General features: G+C 38.9%; 1 protein-coding gene across 1 annotated transcript in view; it reads left to right on the top strand.

Moving 5' to 3' along the window:
- Positions 1-15,780, top strand: part of PTPRG (protein tyrosine phosphatase receptor type G) — a 686,752-nt gene that overhangs the window by 82,762 nt on the left and 588,210 nt on the right. The gene's annotated exons all lie outside the window — the stretch shown is intronic.

Raw genomic sequence — 15,780 nt, 5'->3', positions numbered from 1 at the left:
AAGATTGATAAAATTGAGCTAAGCCAACTTTTCATATTTACAAAGAGACAAATTGATAACCTGCCAGACCTCCTCCCCCTAAAAAAAAACCCCAAGAAAACAAACAAAAACCCAGCCTCTACAACTGTATTGTTTAGAAGGAAGCCCAGGGGAAAGTATAAACTCTCTCATGGCAGGGATAAAAAGGTGACAATAAATGAATGAAAGGCAGAGGCGTTATTAACCTCCCACCCACAAAAAAATGTGAACAGCTGAGCAGTGTAATAAAAGACTGGGAAGCTACAATAAGAGAAGAAATAGGGCATTAAAAAAAAATTCAATCAGCAGGTCAGTGACATGCACTCTAGGGAACTTAAGGAATTGTCACATCCTATTTTTAAAATCTGTTTAAAATATTTTTTGAAATGCATATGGGAAAGGATATATGTGCTTATCTTTGTAAAAGGTAAAAAACATTTTTGTAGTTACAATTTCACATTAAAACATATGAAGTGGAGCCTTCAGTTTTTCACCTCACTTTAAAAAATATGGAAAAAATAATGAAAGCTAAGAAGAACAAAATGAGAAGTGGATGGATTCAGTTTTGATCACTACACTTTGAGGAACATGGAAGAAATTAGGGAAGGATAAGATGAGCAAAATGAGAGACAAGGTTAAATACTCTGGGATTGTTTAGCCTAGAGAAGAGAAGGCAGGGTGTTGTATATGAAGAGGATGCTGAACAATTGTTCTTGAAGACCAGAGGAAATAGGTTTAAACTAAGGCAGGAAATATTTGGGCTGGTTGAAGGGAAAATCCTGACTGATTTAAAATATTCTGATAAGATTGGACTTGGCTTCTAGTTGGGTATGAGGGTTATATAGGCCAAATTTTAGGAGAGCTTTAAGAATAGAAAACGGTCTACTTTTTGTCACCTGTCAGGTGGCAGGGGACTGGACTAGATGATCTATCCTACCTAGTCCTAGGAGTCTCTGGTTTTTATACTTTCATATGCATTTTATAAATTTTTAGCTCTTCAAAGGGTACTAGGCCTACCCAAGTGTGCCTCAGTGTTCATTTTGAGAATCTGCCGAATATATAGGATATGGAAAAATTTTGAATCACTCAATTGTTCTTAGTACTTACTGTGGGAAGAACACTGTCTCTCCTTCTGCAGCCCAGCCCCCGCGCTCTGCTCCTCTGCTGCTAAGCTCCTCACTGTGCCTTGTTCTCTCCTGTCCTGCCGTTGACCCCTGCCCCCACATCCTACCTCTGGCTTGGAATGCCCTCCATCCTCACATCCGCCAAACTAGCTCTCTTCCCCCCTTCAGAGCTCTGCTGAGAGCTTGCCTCCTCCAGGAGGCCTTCCCAGACTGAACCCCCCTTTTTGTCTGCTCCTCCTCCCCTCCCCATCACCCCTGCTCCCTCCCTCGGCTCTACCCCCTTCCCCTCCCCACAGCACTTGTGTATATTTGTACATATCTTTATTCTATTTATTTTATTAATGTGTATATATAATTCTTTTTATCTGTTTTGATGGTATTGATGCCTGTCTACTTGTTTTCTTTTGTTGTCTGTCTCCCCCTTCTAGACTGTGAGCCCGTTGTTGGGTAGGGATTGTCTCTATCTGTTGCCAAATTGTACTTTCCAAGTACTTAGTACAGTGCTCTACACACTGTAAGTGCTCAATAAATATGATTGAATGAATACTAAGTGCTTAGGAGAGTACAGTATCACAGATTTGGTAGACATGTTCCTGACGACAAGGAGTATACAGTTTAGAGGGGGAGACAGACATTAAAATAAATGATTGATATGTACTTAAGTGCTGTGGGATGAATAAAGGGTACAAATCGAAGTGCAAGGGTGATGCAAAAGGGAGAAGGAATAAGGTAAATGAGGGCTTAGCTGGGGAAGGCCTCTTGAAGATGTAATTTTAATATGGCTAATAAGACCTTCACCATTGAAGGTTTTTAATTTTTAATGCACTTATTACTGGGTGGAAATAGCTCAAAAGTTGATGTATATTAAGTTAAACTTCCTATAAAGAATATGTTTAGACTCTGAATATAATAAATTAAATCAAAGTCTCTTTTGTAATAGGTGGTCATAATAAGATCAACTCTGGGCTCTAAAATTTCAAAAAACCCCCACTTATAGTAACATTGATTTCAAAGATAATTTCATGACTGTAGATTACAATAATAATACCTTTTGTTTCTGCTTGCAAGAGTGAAGTTCTTATCCTAGACTTTAGTTTTACATCCAGATTTTACCTGAATCAACTCCTTTCTCAAGCAGTACATAGTAATTTTCCTTGGTCTTAGGACATGCAATTTAATAAACTTAACATTTATTTGTGATTCTAACATGAGGTGTAAGTTTGTAACTTCATCAGCACTATATATTGAGAAATTACTGAGTGCTGAGGGAAAATCTACAAGAGATCTAAAAGACACAGTCCCTACTCTTGAGGGACTTGAACCCTATTGGTGAGAATGCTAGTTCATTAAGGCTAAAAAAAGCTGGGCCATATGATAGACTCAGAGATTCTGTTTATGCCATTTTGGTTTAGCACTCCTTGTGTTTTAGATAACTAAGATTTTTATTTCTACACAACTTGGTTTAATGCTTGTTCAGATGATTATGAAGTTTCTAAATTGTATACTGTATTTGCAGTTAACGATAGGCCATTGATTGGACATAAACTACTATGAGAAACCCCTGCATATCTTGCTTCAACATTTGTCTTATATCCCCTTCAGGTCCGTAAATCTGAGAAGTTTGGTTTATCTGAATTTCCGTATTTTACTTTTGGTTTATGTGTATTTCTTACTCATTAGAGTAATTGTCTAATATATTATGAATACAGTATGCTGTTCACAACTTTAATTGACCTGTAAGGATATGTTAAAGGACAAAATTTATATTACTGTAGAAAAATTCAAGTTGCAAAACCCATTTTTCCTTAACATTCTGAAAGGGTCCTGAACAAAATGAGGGTTAATAAGGACTACCTGTAGAATAAAAAAAGTTAATTGTAGTTTATGACTTTGTTTATTCACTGGGTCAGTGACTCTGCCTTTTATAAAGGCAGGAAGATAGACACTTTGAAATGCTATTTGTCCTAATTAATCAAAAATATTTATCTTCTCTTGAAATATTTGATTGAATCTTAATGGCATAGCTGTCAACTTCACATTGAGCAAGCAACCTCACTTTTTCCATTTTCCTAGACAATGAAGAGACAGCCAATTAAATTCATGTTGGGATACTTTTGATAGGAAGATTTTCTTTCTAGAAGATGAAAACTAAGTTCACACTATGTGATTCTCACCTAGCAACTGTGTTTTCTATATATGTAAGACTTAGGTACCTTGGTTCAACAGGGAAGGTTGCTTCCTCACATACAAGTGCAGGGGTTCCTCAAAGGCCAAACTGCCCAACCATAGACAGTCATCACAGATGTGAGAAGCATAGTAGGAGGTGGAGCCCTAAACTGGGAACGATTAACAATTCCACTGCTTGGACTCCCTGGGAAGAGTTTGGTTTGTCTAACTCTAAAATAGTTGAACAAAAACTTTCTGCTGCATTAGCCTGTCAAGAAACTCATCTACTGGGGTGTAAGCCTGGCTCCAGTACTGAATGTTGGAGAACATGAAGGTAGTTGGGAAGCTTTAATCCACTCCTACAGCTTCCTGAGCCTGAAGGGGGAATTAGTGGCATCCTACCTCTCAGTCAAAGTTACATGGAACTCAAAAAAATCAAATGTTTGTTCCTGAATTGCTTTCTTTCTGACTGGTTCGTGACTTGTGAATGACTGATCTGTGTCATCAGAGAAAGGGCTTCTTTTACTTACCAATGGGAAATAACAAAGGCAATTAATAGAATATAAATAGTTACATCATTCTTGTTGGCTATAAAATAAAAGCAGATTTCCCAGGACATCATATTTAGTAATTGTTCAGGCTGAGACAAAGCACTCAAGACACTGAAAAACATCCTCCCAAATGCTCTTATCCGTTCACCTAACCCTTGGTCCAAAATCATGTCAGAATGATTTGTCTCTCTAACTGGAGATGTTTCGGGCTAAATGACTTGGAGTAATATTGGAGGTTTCTTGAGTACCACTTTTGTACTCTAAATCATTTATTAACTGTATTTTCTCTATTCTGAGGGAAATTGTGGGGAGGGAGCAGTAACAATTATCCCTCTCTTGTGGTGTATGATGGTTTAACAGTGAACATGGTCGTTAATTTTTGGTGTCAGTGGTAAATTTTCTGTACTTAATATTGCAAATGTTATTATCAGTAATCATGCCTGGTTCTGTTTCCTACAGATGGGGAAGAAATGGGCTGCTTTAAGTCTGACTAGGGATAGTCAGTGCTTAGAACAGTGCTTGGCACATACTAAGTGCTTAATAAATACCATCATTATTATTATTATAGTACATAGATTTCAATGGTGAATAACTACCTGCTCTATCATCAGTGCAAAGTTTTTCTGACAGCCTTGTGCGGGGTGTGCATAAGGCTGGGAGAATGATGCCATTTGGGGAGTCTGAAGGAAATCTGATTAAATGCACACTCCTAAGTCTACCATCAGTATGGCTGTTTGTCTTTGTGGTCACAAACTCTGATCTGTGGTAATGAAGCTAGGTAGTCTTTTCCCACATACAGCTTCTTTTATAAAGGCAGCTGTGACTGCACACCTGCCCTGTCCATTGCACTAAAATGATGGGGGTTGCTCAGGAGTCGGAGTCACCACAGAGATCAGACCAACTCCTTTCCCTGGCTTGAATAGTAATAAATATTCAGGCCCCTCTCTGCCACAATCTCCTTTAGTATCAGGCCCCCTGCCAGGTCCCTATTTCTTTTCCATATGTTCCCTGTGACCCCACCATGTGTGCCTTTTGGATGTCTGTCAGCCTCTTTCCCTGACCCTGGGTATATCTGTTTCTCTTTGCCTAGGTCATATTTGTGCATGTACACAGGGCTGGATTAGTTTCAAGGGGTCATGGGTGGGGTGGGAAGAAACCTCCAATATCTGCCCTCAAGCACAGCTGGAGGGAGTACCTCCCACCCTCTCTTGTATTGGAATTCTCTCCCTTCCTGCAGCTATGGCCTGTTGCCAGGGATAGCAAGCAGGAGGTGTGCAGCAAGCACAGCCCTAGCAGTTGGTTCACCTTCTCTAATTTTGGAAGGGAAGGGAGCCCTTAGACAGTCAGGGAGATAAGTAGGGGTGGAAGAACACCCTATCATGTTTCCTCCTCTCCTCCTGCCCCAAGCCCTAGGCTGTGAAGGAGCCAACCTGTGTAGGAACTGCACAGCTGTGGCCAAGATGCTCCTGCTCTGGGACCCACATGTTAAGAGCTTACTGTGTGCCAGGTACCGTACTGTGTTGGGGAGACTTTGATTACTCCCAAATCCATGGACACAGTCCCTGTCCCAAATGAGGCTCACAGTCTCAATTCCCATTTTACAGTTAAGGTAACTGAGGCACAGAGAAGTGAAGTGACTTGCTCAAGGTCACACAGTAGACAAGTGGCAGAGCCAGGATTAAAATCCACCACTAATGACTCCCAGGGCCGTGCTCCATCACTATGCCATGAATACAGGCCTGGAAGTCAGAGAACCTGGGTTCTAATATTGGCTCCACCACTTATCTGCTGTGTGACCTTGGGCAAGTAACTTCACTTCTCTGTGCCTTAGTTACCTCATCTGTAAAATGGGGAATAAGACTGTAAGCCTTATGTGGGACAAGGACTGTGTCCAACCTGATTATCCTGTATCTGTCCCAGTGTTTAGTACAGTGCCTGGCACAAAGTAAGCACATCACCAATACCATAAAAAAAAAACAAACCCAATCACCATGGATAACTTTTTGAATAGGCTGAGATTCAGCTGAGTTTTCAGTTGTTGTTACTTAAAAAATTAAATGCTCTGCTTGGTCACTGAAAATATAATTTGCATATTTTAGTATTAATTGCCTTATATTTGTTGTGCAAAATTATACAATTGTAGCATAATTCAGTTTAAAAAGGAAGTTTCTTTTTAACAGTACATTTGGAAATGTAGGAAACCAATGAAAGTAAGAGACCAAAGATGGCTTGCTTAGAGCCTTCCAGACTTAGAAATTTAGATCAATACTGACATTGTTTTGGAATCTGAGGCTGTTGGTTAAATATACAGCCTATTCAGTAAGTAAAGAATAATGTTAACCTTTCTGGTTTGCTAGCTATTGGGTTAGGGTAGAAAATTCTATCAAGAAGAGCCACAGAAAGTAATAAACTCTGGGATGCTCGATAAAACCCTAGCTTCTCTTGTCCCAGGCCAAAAGGCAGAGGTTCCTTCCTGCTGCAGTAAATGGTACTTCTATGGACTATGAAATTAAATTTACTACTGTAAAACTGTGTCTCTGAGCTGCTGGTGGGCCTAATAAAAGAACTGTAATTTTGAGAGTAGCTCCCAGGCCTGACTAGCTTAGTTGTTCTAACCTAACATTATTAACTGGTTTCATAATTCACCTAATGTGGAGATAGGTCGGTATCAGTATAATATCCTGTTTATTAATCCCCTAAATTCAGTTTTAGATTAAAAAAATAGTTTGGAAAGATTAACAACAATTTAAAGAATGTCCTTTTGGCTTTGATATAGAATTTCCCTTTCACTTTTGATCTGCTAATCTTAACATTAACTATGTCCTTTTAGGTTTGTGTTTAAAACATGTAGTTTATTGGCTATTGCAAGATCCAGGCTTTGAGCCATCTGCTCCACCCTATTTCCTTAAATCAACATTATTCATTTTAGGATATACTTTCAAAATGCACATATAATATGCTCTGACCACTCAAATGTATAATAGCCTAAGAAATCACACCTGAAAAGAACCAGGAAAGCTTTCAAGTAATCTTGTAATCTAAATGTTGTTCCAACAAATATGGATTAAACATTATATTTAAGACTCTGCTTTTAGGAAAATAAAGGCATTCGTGTTACTTTTTGAAAATTCTTTCCAACAAATCTGCCAGCCAGCCATTTTAGTATCAAAAATATGGATGGTGCCTTTGCTTGCCCCAGAATTTCTCCAATTGGGAGGTCATGGAGAGTTTGAAAGTGGTTACAGAGCTCTTAATACCTGGGAGGTGATGGCAGCTTCAAAATGCAGGCTATGTGAACAGACTAAACTCGCCTTCTCTCTGTCCAGCACCCTCTTCCTAAAATCCCTTGCTGTGGAGCCATATCACTGGCATTTTTTTCTGTGGAGGAGAGAGGATACTAGGAATCAGGGTTGTGGGAGTCCCAATATTTTGGAAGCCTACAGAGTTGGGATTGGTTCAAAGCTCTGTCGGTTTCCTTGCCCTTCTATCCTGAAATTCCTATCCAGAGAGAAGCAGTATAGAAAAATTCATCTCTCACATGAGAAGTATTTGAGTATCTTCAGTGGGAAAGGCACAGTGATGCAGAACACCACTGAGAAAAAGGCAATACTGTGGTAGAGTCTCATCTGGGTGTGAAAATCTAAATCAGAAAGGACATCTTCCTTTGTCCAGCCCTACTTTTACATAATCTGAGTATGACTTTTTAATATGTACCTAAGGGTGTGTAACTTTCATCAATTAATCAATTGAGTGCTTAGTATCTGCAGAGTCCTGTACTAAGCCCTTTTTTTATTGTGTTTGAGCACTTACTTGGAAGACTACAGCATCACAGAGTTGGCAGATATACTCCCTGCCCACAAAGAGCTTACATTTCTAGACTGTAAACTCCTTGTGGGCTGGGATCACAGTAATAATACTAATTATGGTATTTGTTAAGTATTTACTATGTGCCAGACACTGACTGTACTAAGTGCTGGGGTGGATATCAGGTTGGACACAGTCTCTGTCCCACGAGGGGCTCACAGTTTCAATCTCCATTTTACAGATGAGGTACCTGAGTTGTAGAGAAGTGAAATGACTTCCCTAAGGTCACAAAGCAGACAAGTGGCGGAGCTGAGTTTAGAACCCATGACCTTCTGATTCTCAGGCCCATGCTCTATCCACTATGCCATGCTGCTTCATCAACTCTATTATATTGTACTAATAATAATAATGTTGGTATTTAAGTGGTTACTATGTGCAGAGCACTGTTCTAAGCACTGGAGTAGATACAGGGAATCAGGTTGTCCCACATGAGGGTCACAGTCTTAATCCCCATTTTACAGATGAGGCAACTGAGGCACAGAGAAGTTAAGTGACTTGCCCATAGTCACACAGCTGAGAAGTGGCAGAGCCAGGGTTCGAACCCATGACCTCTGACTCCCAAGCGAACTAATAAATAGTAAAAATAATAAATAATAAAGCCCAAGGGCTTTTCTTCTCTGTTAACTTGTCTGGGGCTAAGCTCAGCAGCAGCTCTACCGTCTTATTTTTTCTGACTGCTAAATGCTCACAAAGTGTGTTCTGCTCAATGGACTCCCCTGGGATGGAAAACACTCCTTACTGCAGCTTCTACAGCCTGGTTGCACCATTTAAATTGATCTGCCTTGGGGCTAAACTCAACAGCACCAGAAAGGAAAATACTTCTAAGGGTTAAATTTAACATGCAACTAGTTGCAGAGTTTTGTTTCTTGACTCTATGCTTCTTCTCTAGAGGTGAGGTGTTGTTTTGTTGTTCTTGAACTGACTTATTGAAAACACCCATTTTAAAACAGTGGGGCCCCTGGTATTTGTGGTCCAAAAACAGGATGCTGAACACTATAGTGTGTCAGGAAGACACAGAAAAATGAAAGAGGAGTCAGTTCCTGAGGCCTTGTTGTCTATCCATATAGTGGACTGGTTAGGTAGAAAAAATGTTTGCTAATAAGAGGACTCATCATGTGGGGGCAGCTCTGAAGTTATCATTTTTATCATTTGCTTTGCCCCTTTTATTTATTTATTTGCAAAGATCCATTGGCAGCCCCGGTTTTCATCAGCTTGGGGTTGGTTATTACAGCCCCATTTTTTAATGTAAATGAGTTTTTCTTTTCATCAAATCAGAAATTATGCAAATTTTAAGGAACATATTAGAGGAGATATGAAAACCTTTAATTGGTTTTATGGTTTTATCACACTTTTGAAAAGCTTATACTCTGTGAACATTACACTCTACTGAATGTTGTAGTGTTTCACTGAAGCTTAATGAGATCTCGGAAGAAAATCACGAAAAAGTGCCCTTAAAACATTTTCAAGATGTGTGCTATCTTGTGCTAAAATATTGCCGTCATATTAGCTGGATTCACTCCACCACACAAGCTTTTTATCTGAAATTACTATAAACCATAACATAAAGCCTTTTACTTACACTCACCTAATTGATGGAGTATTTATTTGGTGCATATTAAATTTAGACTCCCCTACTTTGAAGGCAGAGTTATTGTGATGCATTTTAGCTCTTCTAGAAAAGTTTTTAAAATTACAAATGTTTCATGGTAAGATTAATAAGATGTTTTCATAAGATATGCATATAGATCATGCAAAATGAATAATTACAAAACTGAGAATCTAAATTTGGATTTTTATAGGAACCAAGTGTACAAGTAAACGGAATACACTGAAAAATTACTTTTATTGAATTACTAAAATGGTGACTTTCCAGAAGTAGGGTTTCACAATGTTTGTTTTAACTTACCCAATATGAACCCAAAGTGAATTCATCACTTTTAGAACCTGTGTAACTTTTAGGCTACCAGAGGGCCTATCTCTTGTATGGCTACACCCATTTTTACGTACACTGCTTGTCTTTGGGTATGGTGTGCCATAGCAATAGCATAAACTCTTGAGGAAGGGAGAGAGCAGATTGATGTCTTTCTGCATGAGCATAAAACCCTCAGAGTTGTTGCTTCTTTAAGGTTTTGGTCAGCTCAATCCTTAGTCCTTGGGGAGAAGGATCCCGTTCGTTGTGGCTTTCAGAACTAGTAGGCCCTGTTAAGAGCGATGAATTGGTCTCTCCGTGGTGTGTTGTTCTAAATTTGGAGTTAAATCTAGTAACAGAACTCAATTATGGAGGGGAACATAAAAGGGTGCTAGAAGGGCTTCGGCATGTTAGATCTTGGATTTAGATAACCTCTGTTATTTCAGTGTAGTGATTGCACAGTTGATGAATTTTTGTCCAGTAGCAGGCATATACTTCGTTCCAATCATTTTCATAGGTATTAGGACTCGTTGTACAGATATCACAGTTGTAATATGCTTTTTTAGCATGAATATATCAAGTAAATTTCCTAGTGCCTTAAAAATAGCTGTGTAAAAAGTAATTTAAAATCCCCAAACCAACACATTAGTTCTTTTCTGCATTTAATTAAGCGGAAGTTAAAATAAATTAGAACAGAAGACAGTGCTGATTGTTGCATAAACAAAGCAAGAAACAGCCTAGCATTACTCTACCACAGATGTCTGTCACTCAGCTATGTTGCTGTGTAAATTTGCATCAGCTGTTAGGTTATTTTAACTAAATTTTTACTGGGAAAAAAGTGGGATTTTTTTTATCAGGTTATTGGTGTCACCTTGTTAAAATTTTCAATTAGAATGGCTTTGAGACCAGTGAGTCCCATTTCTTGTCCTAGAGAGTAACATTCAAAGGGGCTAATGTGTGCCCATTTTATTCGGTTATGTAAGAGTTTATATAGGAGAGGATTAATTTCTTCTAGGATAAAGTATTACATTTGCATAGAGAGCAATCCATTTAACTTTTTTATACTTTACTGAGATGATCTACTCTGAACCTACGGAATAATTTACAATAAAGAGTGAAAACAAGTGTATTTAAATTCAGTGTCACTAAGTGGGACCCATTTTAAATGTATCACTTTCTGTTTGTTTTGGAACCACCGCTTTTGCCTGCAAAGCTTTTATGATGGATTATATTTAAAATAAGAATTTGGATTCAGATACAAGATTGAAATTTATGCATTGTTAGATGTATTAAAACTTCTTCACTGTTCATGTCCCGGTAGCTAAAGTTTTGTCACCCTTTCTATTTTCATCTTTATTCTACATAAATCATTTTTGATTTGTTTGTGACTGAAGTGCACAGTTTATGAGGCTTATTTAATTTTATTTAACAGTTAATATATTTTGAGGCAGATTTAATGGAAAGTAGACCACACATTTTCATTAAAAACACTTTAGAAAACCAGTCAATATCATGGCTTCCCTTGGGAAGAGAGAAAAATACATTAGAAGTTTAGTTTTTAGAATGGCAGTTGTGGCACAGTTTTTTTTTGATTTTTAAAATATGTGAAAGCTGTCTTAAAAATGCAGTACAAAAAGGTTCAAACCCTGTCTGTATTTTGAAACCTATCATAATGTGTGTAAATAGAACAGACTTTACATTTAGATCATTGTACAAATAGGTCACAGAGCCTTACATGCTGAAACATATCCTCCTCATTAAGAAAATATGATTTTCCTAAACATTATTAATTTTGCCCATAGTGAATTTATCAATTGCAGAAAAATCAACATTTCTAACCCTGTCACACAGATTATATCACACCTTAAAGTAAAACCCTACTTTAATGTATAATGCTGGTGTAAAAGCCTATCAGATAATATTTAGAGAATAAAAATTCAGTTTGAGAGGGTATGAGGGAAACTTTGGATGAATGGAACTGCACAAAGAAGGAAAATGGGAAAATATACCCATTAGAGAAGGTTGTTCAGGATATTACTCTAATTTCCTGCAAAATAATGTAGTAATAAATATATCAAATGGATTTGGCTGACAGTGGCAGGACTGATAATTGGAATTTTTTTTCCTCTAATCAGTCAGGGGTATTTGAGTACTTATTGTATTCAGAGAATTGTATTAAGTGCTTGGTAGAGTACAATACAGTAGAGTTGATAGCCATAATCTCTGCCCACAAGGAGTTTACAGACTAGAGAGAGGAGACAGACATTAAATTACAGATAGGAGAAATGGGAGAGTATAAGCATATGCACAGAGATGCTTGGGGGTAGGGTGAATATCAAGTGCTTTTGGGGTACCGAGCCAAGTGCATAAGCAATGCAGAAGGGAGGGGAAATGAGGCCATAGTCAGGAGAGGCCCCTTAGAGAAGCAGCATGTCTCAGTGGAAAGAGCACGGACTTTGGAGTCAGAAATCATGGGTTCGAATCCTGGATCTGCCACTTGTCAGCTGTGTGACTTTGGGCAAGTCACTTAACTTCTCTGTGCCTCAGTTACCTCATCTGTAAAATGGGGATTAAGACTGTGAGCCCCACGTGGGACAACCTGATTCCCTTGTGTCTACCCCAGCGCTTAGAACATTGCTCTGCATATAGTGAGCGCTTAACAAATACCAACATTATTATTATTATTGTTATTAGGTAGGTTTTTTTTTCTGTGGGGGGGGGGGGTGCTGGTTTTTGGACTGGTCACCTTAGTGTCCATGTGGCATAGTTCTGGGTGGGGTGGGTAGATGGGCTTGTGTGGGTAGCCATGGCAATGTACTCAGGCTCTGTATGAAACTGTTTCCAAGAAAGTCTTGCTCCCACCCTGAAAGCCCTGGGAGACAATAGGCAGAGAGGATTTTTCTCAGGAGAGAATGCAGGTACCTATCTCACCCAAATGTTGGGAGTTTTATTTGAATCCCAACACTTAGAGGAAAAAAAGGTCTAATTGTTTATCCTCAAGTTTTATGTTCCATTTTGGTAACATACTTTGCCCCAGTGAATAAAAGGAAACATTGGGACCACCCAAACTAATAGAACATTCAATGGAAAAATGTACTTGAGATCATGGGTAAAAACCCACAGGATCTGACAGCCAAATTGGGTGTTTGTGAAAGGCCATGTAGCCAGCCTCTATATATATATATATATTTTATAAAATATATATAAAAGATACAACTATAGGAAAACTACTGATGGGCTTTAATTGATTCTGAATCTGATACTGGAGCCTGAGCACTCCGGGAAGTTACTTAACTAATGGCTTCCACTGCTGGCGGGGTACCAAATTGTGCATTGGCCATATTAATCAAGATGCTCATGACATCATATCAACAGGATAGAAGGTAAAGCTTTCTAATGTATGGTCATTTTCCTTTATAATGCATTATAATTTTCCTTTCAAGATCTTTGCCCTTCTTAATAAGGAATCTTTGTTGTGGCTTACTACCCTGTCTTAAGCACTGCGGTAGATGTGAACTAATCAGGTCTGACACAACCCCTGTCCCATGAGGAGCTCACAGGTTAAGTAGGAGTGAGAGCAGGTATTAAATTTTCCATTTTACAGCTGAGGAAACTGGGACCCAGAGAAATTAACTGACTTTGTCCAAGGTCACACAGCAGGCAAGTTGCAGAGCTGGAATTAGAACCCAGGTTCTGTGACTCCCAGATCCACTCTTTTTCTTCCAGGCTATGCTGCTTCCTCTCACTTGCATGACTATATCAAAATAAACATTGTGAGCATTGAAATGAAAGCTACAAAGGTTTGGAACAACTGGGATGGACTTAGGTTCAACTTTCAGCATTTACAGCATAACAGTGGAAAAAGCATTGGCCTGAAAGTCAGGGGACCAGGGTTTTAATCCTGGCTCTCTGTTACCTTCTGTGTGACCTTGGGTAAGTCACGACTTCTCTGTGCTTCAGTTCCTTATCTGTAACATTGGGGATTCAAACCTTGCTCTCCTTCTGATTTGGATTGTGAGCCCCATGTGGGACAATTTCTGAACTGATTATCATGTATAATAATAACTGTGGTATTGAAGTGCTTACTATGTGCCAGGCACTGTACTAAGCGCTAGGGTGGGTACAAGCAAATCGGGTTGGATAAAGTCCCTGTCCCACAGGGGGTTCACAATCTCAATTCCCATTTTACAGATGAGGTAACTGAGGTATCGAGAAGTAAAGTGACTTGCCCAAGGTTGCACATGAAACAAGTGACAGAGTTGGGATTCTAACCCATGACCTGACTCCCAGACCTGTGTCCATTACACCATCTACCCCACCACTTAGAATAGTGCCTGGCACATAGTAAACACTTAACAAATAGCATACTAATCATAATTGGACTCCTGCTACTCCCTTCCGTCCTGTGCTTTACCTGTTCTTTCCATTCCTGAATTTATCACCTGTTTTCTTTCATAAACAATCTCCCTGAGGCTTACCTGTCCTAATCCCAAATACCTAACTAAATTTAAAGCAAAACACAGTGATACTTATCAGAGATGTCTAGGCATTTTTTCTTTGGCTTTCATTGTAGTTATTTAGGATCAATCAGTAGTAGTAAGCACGTGCAACAGTACAGTAGAGTTAGTAACTGTGATCCCTGCCCCAAGGATTTTGAAATCTAATGGGGTGGGGGGATGAGCAAAAGAATTTTCATTTACTCTGTATGGGAAGAATTTAAGAAATGCCATCCTCGGTTAGAACAATGGTCTATTCAACCCACTAATATGGCTCTGATGGTGGCACCAAATAATGCTTTAAGAAAGAATATTCATCTTCCTGGTTACAAATAACTTTCCCTCTAATAACCAAATTATGAACCTTACAACAATCCTTACTGTCCTCATGATCCATGAGTTTACTTAAACCCTTCTCAAACCCATTGATGGTAATTATGGTTTTAAGCATTTACTATGTGCCAGAAGCAATATAATAAAAATCAGACACAATCCCTGCCCCACCCTAAGCACACATTCTAAGAAGTAGGGAAAGCAAGGGTACCTTGTTCCCATTTTAGACATGAGAAAACAGACACACAAAGAGATTGGGTGATACACCCAAGGTCACACAGTAGGGTAGTGGCAGATCTGGGATGGAAACTGAGGCCTCTTGATTACCTGGCCTACAGTCTTTCCACTAGACCATGCTGGCTCCCTTTCTGCAGAAATTTCTGTAGTAATGCATTGTAAATGTGTATTATTCACTGAATAAGTTTCTACTTTTATTTGTCATGATATAAACCCTATAAACTATCCTTAATCTAAGTGATGTCTCTTAGTTTGGGTGGCATTTGGTTAATAAATCCCGGCTCCACCACTTGTCTGCTGTGTGGCCTTGGGCAAATTACTGAACTTCTCTGTGCCTCAGTTAACTCATCCATAAAATGGGGATTAAGTCTGTGGGCCCCATGTGGGACAGGGACAGTGCCAACCTGATAAGCTTGTATCTACCCCAGTGCTTAGAACAGTGCCTAGTACATAGTAAGTGCTTAACAAATAAGATTTTTAAAAATCTGTTTTCTGACTTCATCATATCATAGATTTCAGTCATATCTCTCAGCCTTTTTCCTTCTTTTTAGTCTCTCCTTTTTAGTCTCATCTTGTGGGAACCCCTCCATCCCTCTGATTATTTTAATTGCTCCTTTCAGATAGAGCATGGGCCTGGGAGTCAGAAGGTCATGGGTTCTAATCCCAGCTCTGCCACTTGTCTGCTGTGTGGCCTTGGGCAAGCCACTTCTCTGTGCCTCAGTTACCTCATCAGTAAAATGGGGATTAAGACTGTGAACCCCACATGGGACAGGTACTGTATCCAACCTGATTTGCTTGTATCCACCCCAACACTTAGTACAGTGCGCGGCATATAGTAAGCACTTAAGAAATACCAAATTTATTATTATTATTATTATTAACAACTCTGTTATATCTTTCCTAAGGCATGGTGATCAGAATAATAAAGTAGGATTTACAATAATTACATTCCCAAACCTTAAGCATCTCCTTTTTACTCTGTTATGCACCTCTGGATTCCTAAAAATGTTTGCAAGACATTAAATCTTTACTGGTGAAATACAGTCCTTGATACTTATTATACCTCACCAGAAGATTTTTAA

This window comes from Ornithorhynchus anatinus, chromosome X1 (assembly GCF_004115215.2).
Source record: "Ornithorhynchus anatinus isolate Pmale09 chromosome X1, mOrnAna1.pri.v4, whole genome shotgun sequence".
Lineage (NCBI taxonomy): Eukaryota > Metazoa > Chordata > Mammalia > Monotremata > Ornithorhynchidae > Ornithorhynchus > Ornithorhynchus anatinus.
The sequence above is the reverse complement of the archived record's forward strand: the minus strand, read 5'-3'. Positions and strand labels throughout refer to the sequence as shown.